Here is a 19,748-nt window from a genome sequence, read left to right on the forward strand (position 1 = left end):
GATACTAAGATCTTGTCCTCTCTTGGCTTATAGTCTCATAAGGATATGACAGTAGATAATAGACATAATAAATAAGTTAACTCTATAATCTATTAGAAGGTAATTTGTAAGATAAAGAAAGAAAACTGAGTAGGATAAGAGGATTGGAAGCATAGAGGGCGGAGCACAATTTAGATAGAATGAAGAATAGTTAAGGTTCATGAAAAAGGTGAGCTTTCCACAAAGGCTTTAAAATAAGGTGAGGGAGTTAGTAAAGTGGATATCCAGGTAGCTACTTTAAACTCTTATTTTAAGAACAGCGAATTTCTAGATCAAAGAGCCTATGACAGATGGGCATCTGGCCTAGTCAGTGAACAGCAATAGTGTGACCAGCTCTTCCAGTTTGCCCAGAACTGCCTAGGTTTAGCACTGAGTCCCTTGTTTTGGGAAAACCCTCCGAACAATAGAAATGTATTGTCTTATAGTTCTGAAGGCTCAATGTCTGAAATCAAAATCTTGGCAGGGCAGTGTTCTTCTGAAACCTATAGGGGAAAGATCCTGCCTTTCCAGATCCTTACCAGCAATTTTTGCTTGTAGTATAACAATATACTACTTGATTTAAATGAAGCATTTATTCCAAAGATATTCAGTTGTTATGTTCCCAGGTATGATGATAGGTTAGTATAATGATTCAAAAATATGGTCTTTCATCACCTAAGATATTTTCATTTATTCCAGTTGGTGTTATAAAATCCCCAGGAAGAAACAAATATTTAAATACTTTTTAAATCCCTATAATACCTTTAGAAAAGGGAATACTATTAGACAGTGAAAGACAGATTGACAATCTCCAAGCATTTAAGAAGCACTAATTTAGAACTAAAAGTGAACGTTTTAACTGGAAGATCAAATCTTTGGGATAAAGTTCGCAATTGCCTTCAAAATCTGAAAGCATAACTATTGAAACTCACTATATCAAAGACTGCCATGGGAGCCAACACTGTCAGCAATTCTAATGGATGGCTCCTTCGAGTTCTGGCACATTATCTTTGGTGTAGACTGGCATCATAGTGGATTAGCTCTGTAGTTTCTTTCCAACTCTTTTTCTCTTCCACGTACACAATCTGTCTGTGTCAACTTTATTTCTATCAAGCTGGAGAAAATGAGCTGAGGTAGAGGAAGAGGGAAAATTGACAGGGAATATATTCCTGACCAGCATTTGTGATATATTCTCTAACAGATAGGAAAACATGTCAAAAGATGACCAGAATTTGTAATCTCTCTAGGCACAAATCCCATCTTGACTTGGAGGAAGTTAAAATAAATTTAACCTTCAGAAAGTTAAACTTGGATCTAGGGGTTGAATGTCTGCCAGTCCAGTGTGATTGTCTTTTCAACAAAGATCTAGGATTTTTCGTATATACTATGTACTTTTTTGCAAATTATTGCAGATGGATAAAATATAAAATATATTAAACATCTGAGATGTTCTAATACAGCTTTCTCATTCTATGGACATTTAAGGCCATATAAATCATTGTTCTGAGAGGCCATCCTGTAGCAGCTCAGAGCCATGACAACAAAAATGTCTCCAAACATTACTGAATATCCCCTGGCAAGAGAAAGTGTGCAGTATAGAATCATTCATATGACAGAAAGACAAACTTGTTGTTGTTGTTTGCATTATCTTTCTGTTGTATTCAAACCAAGTTAGCAACTGCCATTTTACACACAAAACCTCCTCTCTCTCTCCATGCTTTGTACTGATTGACTTTTATATGACCTTTTTTTCAAAACTATGCTAAAATTAAGAATCTCGTAAGAATTAGTCTTTCAGGCTTCCACATAACTATAATGCCCTATTAGCTGGATCCTTCATACTTAGTGCAATGATAACTGATATTTACAGTAAACTCAAAGCCTCATGAATTTCTCAAGTGCCTTTTAATGAATAGCCAAAGAAAGTTAAATTTCATTAAGTGTATTTTAATCTATTCAAATTCTTTAAAAATTGGTATTGTATATATATAATAACTTTTTCCATTCTTTGATCACACATGAACACAGAGGCAATACTATTAAATCCCTTTGGCATGACTGAATCATTTAAAGACATTAAGATGTCAGCTCAATTTAGGCTGGAACTGGTGCTTATTTCCCTTTTTAAAAAAGGAATTTACTAATAATTTATTGAAGTATTTATTTGATAGCCTGGTATATTTGATTGAAAACATAGAATATTAACTCATTTACAAGTGATTGTATTTAAAAAATTTTTTTAATCAACTTTTAAATTCCAGGGTACATATGCATTCTGTGCAGGTTTCTTACATAGGTAAGCATGTGCCATAGTGGTTTGCTGCACAGATTAACCCATCAACCAAGTATTAAACCCAGCACCCATTGGCTGTTCTTGATTTTCTCCCTCCCCCGCCCCCCTGATAGGACCCAGTGTGTATTGTGCCCTGCAATGTGTCCATGTGTTCTCACTGCTTAGCTCCCACTTATAAGTGAGAACATGCAGTGTTTGGTTTTCTGTTCCTGCATTAGTTTGCAAAGGATAACAGCTTTCAGCTCCATTCATGTCCCTGCAAAGAACACGATCTCATTTCTTTTTTACGGCTGCACAGTACTCTATATACCATAGGGTATGTACCACGATTTCCTTAGCCAGTATATTGTTGATGGGTATTTGGGTTGATTCCCTGTCTTTGCTATTATGAATAGTTCTGCAATGAACATACATATGTATGTATCTTTGTAATAGAATAATTTTTATTCCTTGGGCTATATACCCAGTAATGGGATTTCTGGATCAAATGGTCTTTCTGTCTCTAGATCTGTGAGGAATCTCCACACTGTCTTCCACAATGGTTAAACTAATTTACATTCCCTTAGTGTGGAAGCATTCATTTTTGTCAGCAACCTCACCAGCATCTGTTGTTTCCTGACTTTTTAATAATTGCCACTCTGACTGGCGTAAGATGGTTTCTCACTGTGGTTTTGAATTGCATTTCTCTAATGATAAATAATGGTGAGCCGTTTTTTCATGTTTGCTGGCTGCATGAATGTCATCTTTTGTGAAGTGTTTGTTCATGTCCTTTGTCCACTTTTTAATGGGGTTGTTTGTATTTATTTTGCAAATTTGTTAATTCCTTGTAGACTCTGGATATTAGACCTTTGCCAGATGGATAGATTGCATAAATTTTCTCCCCTTCTGTAGGTTGTCTGTTCACTCTGATGATAGCTTTTTATGCTGTACAGAAGCTCTTTAGTTTAATTAGATTTTATTTGCCCATATCCTAAATGGTATTGCCTAGATTATCTTCTAAGGTTTATATACTTTTGGGTTTTTCACTTAAGTCTTTAATCCATCTTGAGTTAGTTTTTGTATATGGTATAAAGGAGTCCAGTTTTAGTTTTCTGCATATGGCTAGCCATTTCTCCCAGAACAATTTATTAAATAGAGAATCCTTCCACCATTGCTTGTTTTGTCAGCTTTGTCAAAGATCAGATGATTGTAGATGAGTGGTCTTATATCTGAGTTCTCTATTCTGTTGCATTGATCTATATGTCTGTTCTTGTACCAGTACCATGCTATTTTGATTACTGTAGCCTTGTAGTATGGTTTGAAGTCAGGTAGCATGATGTCTCTGGCTTTGTTCTTTTTGCTTAGCATTGTTTTGGCTATATGGGCTCTTTTTGGGTTCCATATGAATTTTAAAATAGCTTTTTCTAATTCAGTGAAGAATGTTAATGGTAATTTAACAGAAGTAGCATTTAATCTAAAAATTACTTTGTACAGTATGACCATTTTTGTGATATTCATTCTTTCTGTCCATGAGCATGAAATGTTTTTTCATCTTGTTTGTATCCTCTCTGATTTCCTTGAGCAGTGGTTTGTAGTTCTCCTTGAAAATGTCCTTCACTTCCCTTGTTCGCTGTATTCCTACATATTTTATTCTCTTTGTAGCAATTGTGAATGGGAGTTCATTCATGATTTGACTCTCTTCTTGCTTATTGGTAGGAATGCTAGTGATTTTTGCACATTGATTTTGTATCCTGAGACTTTGCTGAAGTTGCTTATCAGCTTAAGAAGCTTTGGGGCTGAAATGGGGTTTTCTATATACAGGATCATGGCATTTGCAAAAAAAGATAATTTTATTTCTCTCTCCCTATTTGAATATTCTTTATTTCTTTCTCTTGCTGATTGTCCTGGCCAGAACTTGTGATAGTATGATAGGATGTTGAATAGGAGTGGTTAGAGAATGCATCTTTGTCTTGTGCTGGTTTTCAAGGGGAGTGCTTCTAGCTCTCACCCATTCAGTATGATACTGGCTGTGGATTTGTCACATATGGCTTTTTGATGGGCTGCTGGATTTGCTTTGCCAGTATTTTGTTGAGGATTTTTGCATTTATGTTCATCAGGGCTATTTGCCTGAAGTTTTCTTTTTTTGTTGTGTCTCTACAGGATTATGGTATCAGAATGATGCTGGACTCATATGATCAGTTAGGGAGGAGTCCCTCCTTTTTAATTATTTGGATTAGTTTCAGTAAAAATGGTTCTAGTTAACTTTTGTACCTTTGGTAGAATTCAGCTGAAAATCCTTACAGGCCTGGGCATTTTTGGTTGGTAGGCAATTTATTACTGCCTCAATTTCAGAACTCATTTTTGGTTATTTCATGATTTACTTTCTTGGGAGACTTGGGAGGGTGTAGGGATTCAGGAATTTATGCTTTTCTTCTAGATATTCTATTTCATGTGCATATAAATGTTTATAGTATTCTCTGATGGTTGTTTGTATTTCTGTGGGGTCATTTGTAATATCCCCCTTATCATTTTTGATTGTGTTTATTTAAATCTTCTCTCTTTTATTCTCTATTAGTCTAGCTAGTGGTTGATCTATTTTATTTTTTCAAAAAGCCAGCTCCTGGATTTGATGATTTTTTTGAACAGTTTTTGTGTCTCTATCTCCTTCAGTTCCACTCTTGGTTATTTCTTGTCTTCTGCTCCATTTTGGATTTGTTTGCTCTTGGTTCTCTAGTTCTTTTAGTTGTGATATTAGGTCATTCATTTGAGATCTTTCTAGTTTTTTTATGTGACATTTAGTGCTAAAAATTTCTCTCTTAACACTGCTTTATTTACATCCCTAAGATTCTTGCACTGTCTCTTTGTTCTCATTAGTTTCAAAGAAATTCTTGATATCTGTCTTAATTTCATTATTTACTAAGAAGTTATTCAGGAGCAGGTTGTTCAAATTCCATGTAGTTATGTGGTTTTACTGAGTTTTTTTATTCTTGAGTTTTAATTTGATTGTGCTATGATCTAAGAAATAATCTGTTAGAATTTCAGGTTTTTGCATTTGCTGAGGAGCATTTTACTTCCTTCTATGTGATCAATTTTAGAGTAAGTGCCAAGTGGCGATGAGAAGAATGTATATACTGTTATTTTGGGGTGGAGAGTTCTGTAGATATCTATCAGGTCCACTTGATCCAGAGCTGAGTTCAAGTGCTGTATTTTTTGTTAAGTTTCTGTCTCAATGGTCTATCTACTATGGTCAGTGAGGTGTTAAAATATCTCACTATTATTTTCTAGGAGTCTAAGTCTCTTTCTACAAAGAAAGAATTTGCTTTATGAATTGGGTGTATATGTGCAGATAAATTTGGATACTTAGCTCTTCTTGATCTATTACACCCTATATTATTTTGTAATATCCTTCTTGGTCGTTTTTTTATCTTTGTCAAATTAAAGTCCATTTTGTCAAAAACTAGGATTGCAACCCCTATTTCTTGTTTGGCTTTCCATTTGCTTGGTAAATTTTCTGCCATCCCTTTATTTTGAGCCTGTGTGTGTTTTTGCATGTGAGATGTTTCTCTAGAAGACAACATACCAATGGGTTTTGACTCTTTCTCCAGATTGCCATTCTGTGTCTTTTAATTGGGGCATTTCTTTCTCTTTCTTTCTTTCTTTTTTTTTATGAGATGGAGTTCCGCTCTTGTTACCCAGGCTGGAGTGCAATGGCGTGATCTCGGCTCACTGTAACCTCCGCCTCCTGGGTTCAGGCAATTCTCCTGCCTCAGCCTCCCGAGTAGCTGGGATTACAGGTGTGTGCCACCATGCGCAGCTAATTTTTTGTATTTTGAGTAGAGACGGGGTTTCACCATGTTGACCAGGATGGTCTTGATCTCTTGACGTCGTGATCCACCTGCCTTGGCCTCCCAAAGTGCTGGGATTACAGGCTTGAGCCACTGCGCCCAGCCTTTTTTTTTTTTTTTTTTTTTTTTTTTGAGACAGCATCTTGCTCTGTTGCCAGGCTGGACACTACAACCTCTGCCTCCTAGGTTCAAGTGATTCTCCTGCCTCAGCCACCTGAGTAGATGGGATTACAGACATGGGCCACCACACCCAGCTAATTTTTGTATTTTTAGTAGCAACAGGATTTCTCCATGTTGGCCAGGATGGTCTCAATCTCCTGACCTCCTGATCTGCCTGCCTCGGCCTCCCAAGGGGCATTTATTTCATTTACACTTAAGGTTGTATTGTTATGTGTGAATTCAATCTGTCATCATGATGTTAGCTAGTCTTTTTGCCAACTTATTTATGTAGTTGCTTCATAGTGTGGCTGGTCTGTGTACTTCAGTGTGTTTTTTTAGTGGCTGCTAATGGTCTTCCCTTTCCATATTTAGTGCTTCGTTTAGGAGCTCTTTCCAGGCAGGCCTGGTGGTGACAAATTCCCTCAGTATTTGCTTTTCTGATAAGGATCTTGTTTCTCCTTTGCTTATGAAGCTTACTTTGGCAGTATATGAAATTCTGGGTTGAAAATTCTTTGCTTTAAGAATGTTGAATATTGCCCCTCCCAATCTCTTCTGAATTGTAGGGTTTCCACCCAGAGGTCTACAGTTTGTCTATTGGCTTTCTTTTGTAGATGACCTGGCCTTTCTCTCTGGCTGCCCTTAACAGTTTTTCTTTTGACATTGGAGAATCTGATGATTGTATCTTTGGGTTGATTTCTTTTCCTGGAGTATCCTACTGGGTTCTCTAGATTTCCTGCATTTGAATGTTGGCCTGTCTTGCTAGGTTGGGGAAGTTATCAAGGATGATATACTGAAGTGTGTTTTCCAACTTGATTCCATTCTCCGTCTGTTGCAGGTACTCCAATCAGTCATAGGTTCAGCCTTTTTACATAATCCCTAATTTCTTGGAAAGTTTATTCATTCCTTTTCATTCTTTATTCTCTAATCTTGTCTGCCTGTCTTATTTCAGAAAGACAGTCTTCAAGCTATGAGATTCATTCCTCTGCTTGGTCTGTTTGGCTGTTGATACTTGTGATTGCATTGTGAAGTTCTCGTGTTGTCTTTTTCAGCTCCGTCATTTGTGTTCCTCTCTAAACTGGATATTCTGGTTATCAGCTCTTGTAATGTTTTATCATAATTCTTTGCTTCTTTGCATTGGGTTAGAATATGCTCCTTTAGCTCAGTGAAGTTTGCTATTACCCACCTTCTGAAGCCTACTTCTGTCAATCATTCGTCTTAGCCTCAGCCCAATTTTGTGCCTATGCTGGAGAGGTATTGCAATTATTTGAAAGAAAAGAAGCATTCTGACTTTTTGAGTTTATAACATTTTTGCATTGATTCTTTCTCATCTTTGTATGCTTATCTACCTGTGATCTTTGGAGGCTGATGACATTTGAATGGGGTTTTTGTGTAGCTGTTGTTGTTTTCTGTTTTGTTTTGCTTTTTCTTTTTTAACAATCACACAACTCTTCCATAGGGCTGCTGCAGTTTGCCAGGGGGCCACGCCAGACCCTAGTTTCTTTGGACTCTCCTACGCCAGGAGATATCCACAGTGAAGGCTGCAAAACATCAAATAGGACAGCCTTTTTGCAGCCTTCACTGGGGATACCTCCTGGTGTGGGAGGGTCTGATGCTGGCAGGAATACTCCTGTAGGAGGGGTCAGGACATCCCTCTTGGGTAGGTCTCACCCAATTAGGAGGAATGGGATCAGGGTCCCACTTAAGCTCTCAGGTTGCCCCTTGGCAGAGCAGTGGGCTGCACTGGGGGATCCCCACATGTCCAGACTGTCTGGACTTTTCAGAGCCAGCAGATGGGAAAGGCTATAGGTTGAACCACAGATACAGCAGTCACTCCTCCCTGAGATGGCTTTATCCCAGAGAGAGATCAGAGTTCTGTTCATAAAACTCTGGCTGAAATTGCTAAAATTCCCACATAGAAGTTCTGCTAGGTAATGACGGATGGCTCATTGGGGTCCCACTTAAAGAAGCAGTCTAGCTGTGATCTGCCATAGCATCTGTGCTGCACTGTGGGGATATACTCCCAGTCCAGACTGCCTAGACTTCCCAGATCCAGCAGGCCAAAACAACCTGCTCCAGCCATGGAAATGGTGGCCACCCCTTACCCCATGAACTCAGTCATCTCAGGCAGTCTCCAGCTTGCTGTTGCTGGCCATTAGCTGAGGTTCTAAACCAGTGGGTCTTAACTTGTGAGGTGCCACAGTAGTGAGGCCCCCCAGAATGATGCTGTTTGGCTCCCTGGTTTCTGCCTCCTCCCCAGAAAACTAAACAGAGGAACTCCTGTCTCAGCAGAATTTCTGGGGCTAAAGTATGCAAAAACTCCTGGGCCTCCTGTGCTTGTCCAAAAGGCCATGGAGAGGCCTCATGGCTCTGTGCTTCTAACCCATAGCCCTGGTGGCATGAGCTCATGAAGAGATCTCCTGCCCCCATGTGTTGCAAAGATCAGTGGGAAGAAAGTAGTTCCCAGCAGAGTCAACCAAGGTTCACTGCCTCCCTTGGCTGGGGTTGGGGGTTGTTCTTGTTCTGTTACATTCATGGTGAGCCATTGTCCCACCGTGCTTTTCCTCACTCTCCATGGGTCACATCAACCACATAGGCAGTTCCAATGTGAAAAGCTGGATACCTCAACTGAAGATATAGAACTCATTCACTGTTTTCTTTCTTCTCTGTCATACTTTCCATTTATATTTCACATATCACACTATAGAAGACTGTTTCAAAGCCCAGGCTCTGTCTTGTCTTCTACAGGAATTTGTTACAATTTAGGAGACACCATGTCTTTACTTCTAAAAGTTTATGAGAAAGAGTTGTAGTGAGCAACACAAAGCTATGCTGCATCACTGTAAATGGGACTCGGAGCTTTATGTACTAGACTAGAGTTTGTAAGCTCTCTCCTTTGTGTAATGGAGCTCTCATAAATTTCAAAGAAACTAAAGCAGTTTTTGGCTGCTACTTATCAAATAATTAGTTATCATTTCAAATGTTTGCTATGTCCTCAATTATACCATTTACTTATTGAGCAAGGAATGTATTGGGGGGAGGAAAGCAAACTTATAACTACAAAATAAGGTATCAATATTGTTCAGGACAAATGAAAAGCAAATACTAAAGTAAATAGTGGACATATATTTTTTTCTTATAAATAAATGTAAATAACTGCTATTAGGAAGATAAGTTCTACATCAGATTATGGGTCTTTTCTGATGGGAATTGTATGGCTGTTTCATTCTTTGAGTCTGAGTGTTTCTAAAATATGTGTCTAATAAGATAAAAATGGAGAAAGGAGAATTGGAAATGCTATTTTAGATAGAATGGTAAGGTGGAAACCTAGCATGTGACTTTTCTGAAGAGTCTTGAAGAAATGAGTGATCCATCCAAGGAAAATTCAGACGATCCAAAGATTTTCTTGCTTCTCAGACAGAGGTAATAGGAAGTACAGGTACCCTTAGGCAAGACTGAACTCGGCTTGTGCCAGGACCGTCAACTGACCAATACAGATAAGGCAGGTGAGTGAATGGATGAGGAGAAGACTAATTAAATAATTGATAAACAGTTTCAGTTGACACCATAAGGTGTCACATTCTTGCTCGAATTTAACTTCATTCCCTCTTTCCTTTGTGCTGTTAATGTCACATATTGCTTCTTTCAATGTATAAATCTTACTGCAGTTTTTTGGTCTTACAATTTTATAAATATTCTTTTATGCAATTAAAAATCAGTTGTAAGAAAAATGGGAGGAAAAATAACGTATTTAAAATTTGTCTTTATAATTGAATGTATTGGTACTCTTTGCTTCACCATGTGGATTTGAATTGCTATCTGGTATGACTTCCATTTAGTGTAAAGCACTTCCTTTAGTAGTTTACGTAAGGCGAGGTTTGCAGCAACAAATTATCCCAGTCTTTATTCATCTGGATGTGTCTTTGCTTTGCCTTTATTTTTCAAGATAGGTTGCCAAATTCTTGATTGACAGTTGTCTTGTTTGTTTGGTTTCTTTCAGCATTTCAAATATGTCATCTTAGCCACTGCCTTCTGGCCTCTACTGTTTCTGATGGGAAGTCAGCTGCTAATGTTGCTGGGGTTACCTTGTGCATGGTGAGTCATCTTTTCTTTTAACGCCTTCAATATTATCTTTGTTGTTCAACTCTTTAACTTTGATGTGTCTAGTTATGGATCTCTTTGAGTTCATCCTACTGGAGTTAGTTGAGTTTCTTGGATGTGCAAAGTTCTTCATCTAATTCAGAAGAGTTTTGGCCATTGTTTCCTTGAGAGTTTGCCCCTTGAGTGTGCCCCTTTCTTTTTCTCCTCTCATGTTGGTGCTACTGTTAATATATGGTTTGGTTTGCCTAATTGTGTCTGACAGATCTCTAAGACTTTATTCATTTTTACTTATTTCTGTTTCTTTGTTAAAAATAATCTCAAATTGGAATATTTCTATTGATCTATTTGATTTTTTTCTTGTGATCAAACTACAGGTGAGACCCTTATAAAGTTTTTATTTTAGTTATTTGATTTTCAATTCAAGAATTTCTATTTGCTTAATTGTTATAATTTCTAACTCTTTACTGGTATTCTTTATTTGATAGATTATTACTATACTTTCTTTTCAGTGTTTAAACATTCTTTTGGTGCTTTGAACAAATTACAGAAGCAGATTTGAAGCATTTATCTGCTAAGTCCAACATCTAGACCCTTTCAAATGCAATTCTATTTTCTGCATATTTTTGACTGTAAGAATCAAACATACTTAATTTCATGCAATATTTCACAATTTTTGAGACAGTATAGAAAATATCGTAGCAACTTCAGATTACAATCCCCCCTCCCAGAGCTTGTTATTGTTACTTTGTTTGTGTAGTGATTTTTCTCATAAATGCTTGTTTTCCTTGGAGTGTGTAACCCTACCATTGCCCAGGTTTTTACTAAACACACACACTCTCTCTCTCTCTTAAAGTTCCTAAGTCAGTATAGCTTAATGGTCAGTCAGTCACTGGTAGGAAGTTTTGCTTTAGACCTCTAAGCCAATCAGGCTTTCATCCATTGCCAATAGATCTATGTGTATCTTGTATGACTTTTTAAAATTGAAGGTGTTTACAAGTCTGTCCTGCATTCATCCAAGAACCAGTTGTTCACAAGTTTCATTTACTCCTTCATGGAGATAACTTTGTGCATATACACAGCCTTCCAGGGCACCGTGATGAGTCTAATCCTAACAGGGTCTTTGGGTTATTGCTGTCTGTGAGTCTCCCTGCAAAATTTCTGCTGTTTTGTTTTTACTGCTATCATGGAGATGTTGGCCTTCACTGGTTGATGACCTCTGTAATTTCTGTTGTTTATGACAAAACATCTGGAAATAATTTTTTCCATGCTTTGCTATAAATAAAATCAACTTCAGACAAGGCACTTAGCTGACTATGCCTCACAGCCTGTCCTGGCAATGCCTGTAGTGGAAGTTTTGCACCCTAAAGCTGAGGGAAATGATGAGACCTGTAGGTCCTTTTGGGCTGCCCCACTTGTCCAGAATAGAAATTCTGTAACACGGAGCTGGGGGCTAAGGGGGCAACCCCTAATATAAATGTCACATATTCTCATTTTTCTTACTGAGATTCAGTATATTCTTTTGCGTAACTGCTTCCAATTTTATATGCCCATTGTTTAAGACCTACAGACCCCAAAATTTGTTTTTTATCAATATTTTCCAGTTTTATCACTGTTTTCCTGAAGACAAGATTTTTCAGGCTCCTCACACAGCCATGCAGCAATACTGGAAAATCTATTATTGATTTTAATAAATGTATACTTAAGATACATAAAATGGCAGAATGGATTTGGTGACATATTAGGTGCATTGAATGCATGCCTATGCATGATGTTCTGAAGCATAATCCATATGTAGCAGGATATTCACTCCTTAATTCCATGGATTTTTAACAACTTTTGCTTATGTGAGTATTCTTTTCCGTTAAGTTGTAATAGATTAGATTATTATTGGGTCAATGATTTTCTCAGAATGACCAAAATTTATTTTAAAATTTAAATACATATGAATGTGTTAAAATGTTTATTCTATCCTCCTGTTCCTTTCCTCTAATTTTCCTCTACCAAAACCCTCTACTTTATTTGATTATATAATGCATTGTTTCTTTTCATTCTTATAATGAAACCAGTATCAATCATGCAAATAATTAGAAAAAACGATCAACATTTTGAGTCTTAAAGGCTAAATAGCACTTCTAAGATATGCACTTAAGAGCATTTCATTAAAATGATGGTAATGAGAAAGCTTACAACAATTTCCTTTATGCCTTTTTTGGGGGTCATTCTCACACTTTTTCTTCATTTCCGTATGTCTTTTTTTAATCTTGGGATTTGTCCATTTCTATGTGTGGATTATCTTATATGTCTCTTCTAGTTTTTCATTACTTTCTACCATTACGTATTGCCAAGTATGACATAATGCACAAGAGTCTTTATAATGGCACTAATTATTTAAAACTAAACTATCTACCAATAACAATGATTTGTCAAGAATTTTATTGGGTAATCAAAGACAATCAGAAAGGAAATTTCCAGACAAATAATTTCTGAAATTCAGTTTATGGGCAGATAAAACTAACATATTTCATTTGAATGTAGTTAATAGAACATAGGCTATTTAATATTGAACTCTTCTTGTAGTATTCTGAGTAATGGTAATATGGTGAACCTTAAACAAAAACAGAAACAAAACCAAATCCTGCAGCTTACTATTTGGCAGGCAGCCAAAGAAATATTGGCATAAATAAGTAGTCCCTGAAAAGTATACAAGACATAGAAATTAATTATCCTCAACTGGTTAATTGTTTCTTTTCACTCAGGGCACGAACCCATTTTTGGTAACTTATTAATTAATTTCAGGAGAAAAATCTATATTATAGGTCTCAAGAAATCTTCCTTGAATGTACTGTTTTGGGAAAAAAGGAAATGTTTCCTCCTATTGTTAAAAAACATCCCAGAAGGGTTAGTGCTTACCTGACTTGCTACCTGAAATTGAAATGTAAAATACTGACTATATACAGATTTAAATATATATCTTTAGTATATTCTTTTAACTTTAGGTATAAGAGATGCCCAAATTCACACTATTAAAGACATATATATCATTAGTAATATAGTTAATTTAAAACTAACATGAAATTATCTAGCAATGATATCCTCTGGGGTTCATCAGATCCTCTCCATTAGGACCATAAAAAACTCTTAGCTTAATGTGGCTAAAAGCATAGAACTTAAAAAATTGCGAGTTTCGATTTCTCTTTTCATTGGTCAGGTTCCCATTTCTCTTTTGATCCGGCACTAGCTTATGTTGGAATGAGTATTTCCTTATGACAAGACCCTTATTACTGATTAAAGACAATTGAGACACTTCGTCTCTTCAGCATCTCAAGTGTAAAACTTAAATTTGGTTTTTATTCAAGTGCATTTAAGGATGGTTGCTACTCTTCAGTGGTCTCCGCAAAGTGCCTACTACTACTTTCAATTCTTTACTGTCCATCCATGCCGGGCTGGCTGTAGTTCATCCCTCATTTGCCCTTCACGCCATTTTCTCTATGATGTGAATATTTGGTGTTTTCTAGGATCTGGTCTGGAGTATAAAACAAAAAGTCTTCATTTTCCTTTTTTATATCTATAAAATATTTGCACAGTAAATAAATTTTGGTTTTTTTAAGGTGCGTGTTAATCATCCACTGGAAGACTCATAGACTACTGTGACTTTCAACACTTTACCTGCAGAGTAAAGGACTTTAATGCCTTATATTCCATGCCTTAATGTATATGCAGCAGTTTCTCAAACACTTAGGTATATCTTATTGAAATTTTGCTATGAAAGAAGAGTTCAAAATTAACTAGAGAATCTCTGTTTGGGTCAAGAGCTAGGATATTCCTGATGCTGATACAGAATATATCATTTATTGAAGTATTTTGTGCTTGTTGTTCTTGAAGTATGTTAGTAACAGGACAGAAGACTAGCTTGATCTAAATAGCTTTCTAATCCCTCCATTAATTTTGCTTATTAAAACCTGTAAAATAATGTCTTCATTGTTTAGCAGATAATTTAACCTAAAATAGTATTTTGCAAACATTTATGTAGGTGAATGCATTTTAAGCTACACTAATACATTCTACTGAACATTTCTTTGGCAAAGAGAAAAAGTATAAAAGCACATAATAGATCAATTTGAAGTAGAATTCAGGCATATATGGGTGGCCCCAGCTCACAGAATCTTAAGTAAGATGGATGAAACTTCACTGACCACTAAAATGTGAATCTAAATGCCAGGGTTTAATATAAAGATAGAGAATGACCATAAGACAGATTATTTCACAGGTGGAGCACGGGGATATTCAGGGTCACTTGTACTGATAATAAATGATCTATTTCTGTAATTGAGATCATACCTTCTTTGTCATCCAAAGTTAAAGTTCAAAATGTTGACCAGTTCCTCTTATTCTTATATTTAGTAGGACACTGAATGTTGTGTGTCACTCTAATTTTTTCATTTATATTGCTATCAAATTGAGCAAAATATGTTCTCTATAGTACCCTCTTAAGACACTCTTGTGACTGAAGCCTCATTTCCCTCTAACTCATAGTTTCTGCATGTCATGGAAATATTGATATGTCTTAAATACTCTTGCTTTCTTAAAAAAAAGAACATAATATTTTTATGAATTGAAATCAACATGAATTGCTTTCTGTTTATTAACAAAAGTCTAAAACTCTCTGACTGACTGAAAAGGGTAAGAATGATCTGATCTTCCATGCAACCCATTTAGCCATGTCTGCCTTTCAAATATTTCTCCCCTCATCAGATTAGTCTCCTTTCTCTTCCACAAAACACTCTCTTACTTCCATGGTTTTATGTTAGTCCTTTTCTTTGCATGGTACACACACATATTATTTCTGCCAATTCAAAACTTAAATATTTAAGTTTAAATTCAAAATTTTAAGTTTTCTTTGACTGTCAGTTTATTAATAAACCTCTATTTTGAAAGTCTGTATGATTTTATGTATATCATGCAATTTAGTTCTTAACTGTATATACTATTTTGTATTGATTGTTTATTATCATGTTGGATTAGTCCTCATAACAGTTTAGAGGCCCAGCTAAAAGGAATATTTAATTATCAGCAGCTAGTTACTTGACTTAAAATTTGCATTGTCATTGTGGATTTGATTTGTTGAATAGCCATTAAATTTTCTATTCAGGCAGTGAATTTTAATAGTTTCAATGACTTCAGTATCATAATAGATCTATCTAACTGATTTAATATTTTATTTTGAAGCCCCTAAGTTGCATATAGGTTTTTATTTCTTACAAGGATAATGAATTTAGTTATTGATTCTAAAAAATATAAAAGAGAGCTGTTACCTTTATTCTATTGTTTCAAAGAACATTTTATGGACAACTAGGAAAGCTTGAATGAAGAATGATTACATAGTAATGCTCTCATTCACACAATACCATCTGAGAAGAGTCTGAAAAGAAAAGGGAGTGTTAATAGGCAGGGTCACATTGTGTCAATGTGCTAATGCTATCACATTCTCCCCACCATATGAACATGCTTGACTGACATTTATCTGCTCTCCTCCAATGATGCATGCCGTGTTCATTGTGTTGGGCACAGTTAGCCGACAGACATTGCAACCAGAGCATCAAGCTGAGGTTCTTTACCTCTCATTTGCATTTCCTTTTTCGAAATATTGTGTTACTATAGAAAAACTATCAATAATAAGTTTGGAGCTATGCTAAATGTAAATTTTACACTATATATATTCCAGAGATTCTATTCTAATGCCACCACTCCAAAAAATAGAGAAAAGGTGGATCCTAATTCTTAATTCACCTTTTTAATTATATCTTTAAAAAGGAAAAAAAATAAGATTTCACTGTGTGAGCTTAATTAAAGTAAATGGAGAGTTTAAAAGATGAAAGAAGCATGTTGTTTTTTAATTGTATTGTTGACTTAAAACATAACGATCTTTGCAACTCAGCCCATATAACACCATCAGCATTGGTTGCATCTATTTTAATACAGCTTCATTAAGGGAAAAAAAATCTTCCTTCACAGTTTATTTCAGAACGAAACCCATAATCTGTGGATGAAATTCACCTATGTGCTACTCTTTAGGATTTTATTGGTCTCTAGTTGGAGGCATGTGAGAGGTAAATCAATAAACCAAACTTTTTCATTTAACTTGAGGTCATTCTTAGGTTACCTCAGTCTTGCTTCAAAAGGTAATTTTGTAATCAGACAACTTGATTTACAGTTTTTTTCTAATAGCGAATTTTGTATGCTTAATGTTTGAAATGTTGTAAAAATAATAATGAAAATGCATAGTATGTGGAAGACTCTGCTTGAGAATAAGAAGTTGTGCATAGGAAAGATAGAATGGGATAGAAAAATAACTCGATATTATTAAGAACAGAAAGAAAAAATAGAGGCAAGAACACAGGTAGAATTTGATCAAGTGGAACAAATATTCTAAATAAAACAATCCCTGCAACTACTTTGGTTTCAGCATTCATAAAGCTTCTCTATCCTGTTTTTACTAGACACACTTTAATCAACAAAATTCCATCCAAATGATATGCTCAGAAATCACTGTCAGTGTGAAATCCGTTCTTTCAGAAAGCTTTACCTAGGGGGAAGGATCATGGTGAAGCTTGAATGCAGTTTGAATGGAAAACAAAAAGTACCCTTATAAGGGGTAAGGGTTTGGGCGAGGAATTGAAAGGTCTAGATCTACATGCTCCACAGTGTGTTGGGCAAGAATCTGTCTATCCTTTCTCCCTATGACGTAGAGAAAACCTAAATATTCTATAAATCCACATTGGGAAAGCAAAAGCAAATCATAAGAGGGATCTCTCAAAGTGTCAATGTTACTAACAAAGCCCTAGAAAAAGGTACCAACTATGAGAAAATCAGGTATTTATTCACCAACTATCATTGTCTTCTTATATCAGGCACTGTGATGACAATCTATTAGTGAGAACAAGTAAACCAATTATTCTAATGCATGGTATTCCTTTCTTGATACGTATAGACGGAAAGATAGGGATACACACACAGACATACACATGCATGCACACTGTTTATTACAGGGTATTGAGAGAAGCAGAGAAGACTATTTCTGTCAAAAAGAATATAAAAGGAAGAGATACTTGCATGAGCTGATTTCTGACAAATAATTGGGCATAACATCATTTCATCACTCTTACTTGAGCAATACCAACTCTAAATTAGACTTCTTGTTTTAAAGTTTACCTTTGGGTCCGGCAAGGTGGCTCACTCCTGTAATCTCAGCACTTTGGGATTTGCCAAGGCTGGTGGATCATTTGAGATCAGCAGTACAAGACCAGCCTGAACAACATGGCGAAACCCCATCTCTACTAAAAATACAAAAATTAGCCAGACATGGTGGTGCATGCCTGCAGCTCCAGCTATTCCAGAGGGTGAGGTGGGAGAATCGCTTGAACCAAGGGGGTGGAGGTTGCAGTGAGCAGAAATCGTGCCACTGGACTCCAGCCTAGGTGACAAATCCAGACTCTGTCTCAAAAACAAAAACCAAAACAAAAAAAACCACGTTATCATCAGTTTTGCTCGAATTGCCAGTTTTATACTAATGGACACTTTATTGTATTTGTAGATGAATTATATTTTATGTGAAGGAAATTATGGTGAAATAAAAAGGTAGTGGACATCTTGTACTGGTTTTAGAGGTTATTTTAATGTTCATAAAAATTCATTAAGACATTATGAGACCAGTAAGATATATAACATTATTTTTCTATTCTCCACGATTTATTTGAAATTTATTTGAAGGACCAAAGTTTACTGATTTAAAATTATTCTGAGATTTGAGTTGCTTACCAAAAAATCAGTTCTTTTTAAAAAAGGAATTTAAGTTGCCCATATTAACATTAAACGTTCCACTAAACAAATGTTATAATCAGAGTCATTTTATAATTATTTATAGGAAAAAGAAAATTTGAGTAGTACAGTTTTTCATAATATTGAAAATGCAGTCAATTTTTAGAATACAAAGGCCAACCCACTTGGAGGATGAAATGCTTTACCATAGGTGCTAAAACTGTTGATTTTTCCCTCCCAACACAGTGCTGATGTAAAATAAACCAAATTCTTCATCTAAGGCAGAACATATGCACAAATAAATTATTGCTTCAAAAGTTACAAAAGCCTTCAATCTATTTCCCAGGATGTGATTCCAAAGTGCAGCGAGAGGACTGTTGTTTTGGAATATGAAAGGGAGATATAACTGATGGTTCTGATTAAAGATCATTTTGAATTCTCCCCTTTTTAATGGAGATGAAGAAAGCACATTTTGTATGGAGTTTTGTTTTGACTCAGCCTGCCATGAAGCTGTTTAAATCAAGTCTTATGCCCACATTATTCTGATTGCCAAAAACATCAAAACATCAACAAAGGAAACGCTAACCTTGAATTTTCAGCTTGTATTTCAGCCCTTGTAAACAAGTTACCATGGAGATGATACCCAAGTGAGCTACAGGCTTGACTCAAAACAGCCACTGTGTGTGGACTGATAGAACAATATAACATGGCATCAGTGTTATTCATGACAAAACCTGCATATATCCTGTGGTACCTAAGAGTTCTTCTGCACATGCCATGTGAAAGCTTAAAATTTGCCAAAACTACCATGAATTTGCTTGAAAGGCAGAAAAATCAGGAAGGACAAACTAAGAATTCTAGGTTTGAATATTAGAACTTTGGTAACACTTTTGTGGAGGCAATGATGTAAGAGAGTATTCTCTGAGCCCTTTTAGGAATACATAAATCTAGAAGAAATCTAGATTGTAGCTGTAAGTTACTCTTTTTGAGCAAATCCAAGAGAATTTTCAAGGAGACTAAATTATATCTGACACATGGGAAAAAAAAAGCAAAATAAGCCCTGTTATTATGGAACACCATTCATGTCTTCCATTATTTGTATAAGCTGCAATTGAATGGGCAACCCTAGTAAAAGTTGAGATTTAATTGGCTTAGGTATCACTTTGAAAAACCTATACCACCGCAAAAATAGCATTCCTATATCCAGGAAATACTTAATGTGTATGTTTTCCTTCTCTACATTTTTTTTCTATTTTAGTTACCTTGTGAAAGTGTTTATATATTTTAAATGATTAGCTTATAAATTATTAGCTTATAAAATAGTTAATAATTGTATACTGTTTTGATTTGAATAATTCAATTATCTATTTTCTGTATTTGCGATTTTCATGTTTATCTTAAAACATACTATTGATGTCTACCTCTTTTTCCTTTGTAACATCAAGATATATAACAATGTATTTATTTTTTAAAAGTAGTATCTATCAAAAGAAAAATGGCAGGCTGGGCACGGTGGCTCACGCCTGTAATCCCAGCCAGCA

The 19,748-nt window shown here is 35.8% G+C and overlaps 1 protein-coding gene across 3 annotated transcripts in view; it reads left to right on the plus strand.

Annotated features, from left to right (window-relative positions):
- Positions 1-19,748, plus strand: part of TENM2 (teneurin transmembrane protein 2) — a 3,966,312-nt gene that overhangs the window by 757,990 nt on the left and 3,188,574 nt on the right. For all 3 annotated transcript variants that reach the window (XM_078359011.1, XM_078359016.1, XM_054252473.2), the window contains exon 4: positions 10,292-10,386. The gene's annotated coding sequence lies outside the window, so the exon portion shown is untranslated. The remainder of the gene's footprint in view (positions 1-10,291; positions 10,387-19,748) is intronic.

Source organism: Callithrix jacchus, chromosome 2, assembly GCF_049354715.1.
Source record: "Callithrix jacchus isolate 240 chromosome 2, calJac240_pri, whole genome shotgun sequence".
Taxonomy (NCBI): domain Eukaryota; kingdom Metazoa; phylum Chordata; class Mammalia; order Primates; family Cebidae; genus Callithrix; species Callithrix jacchus.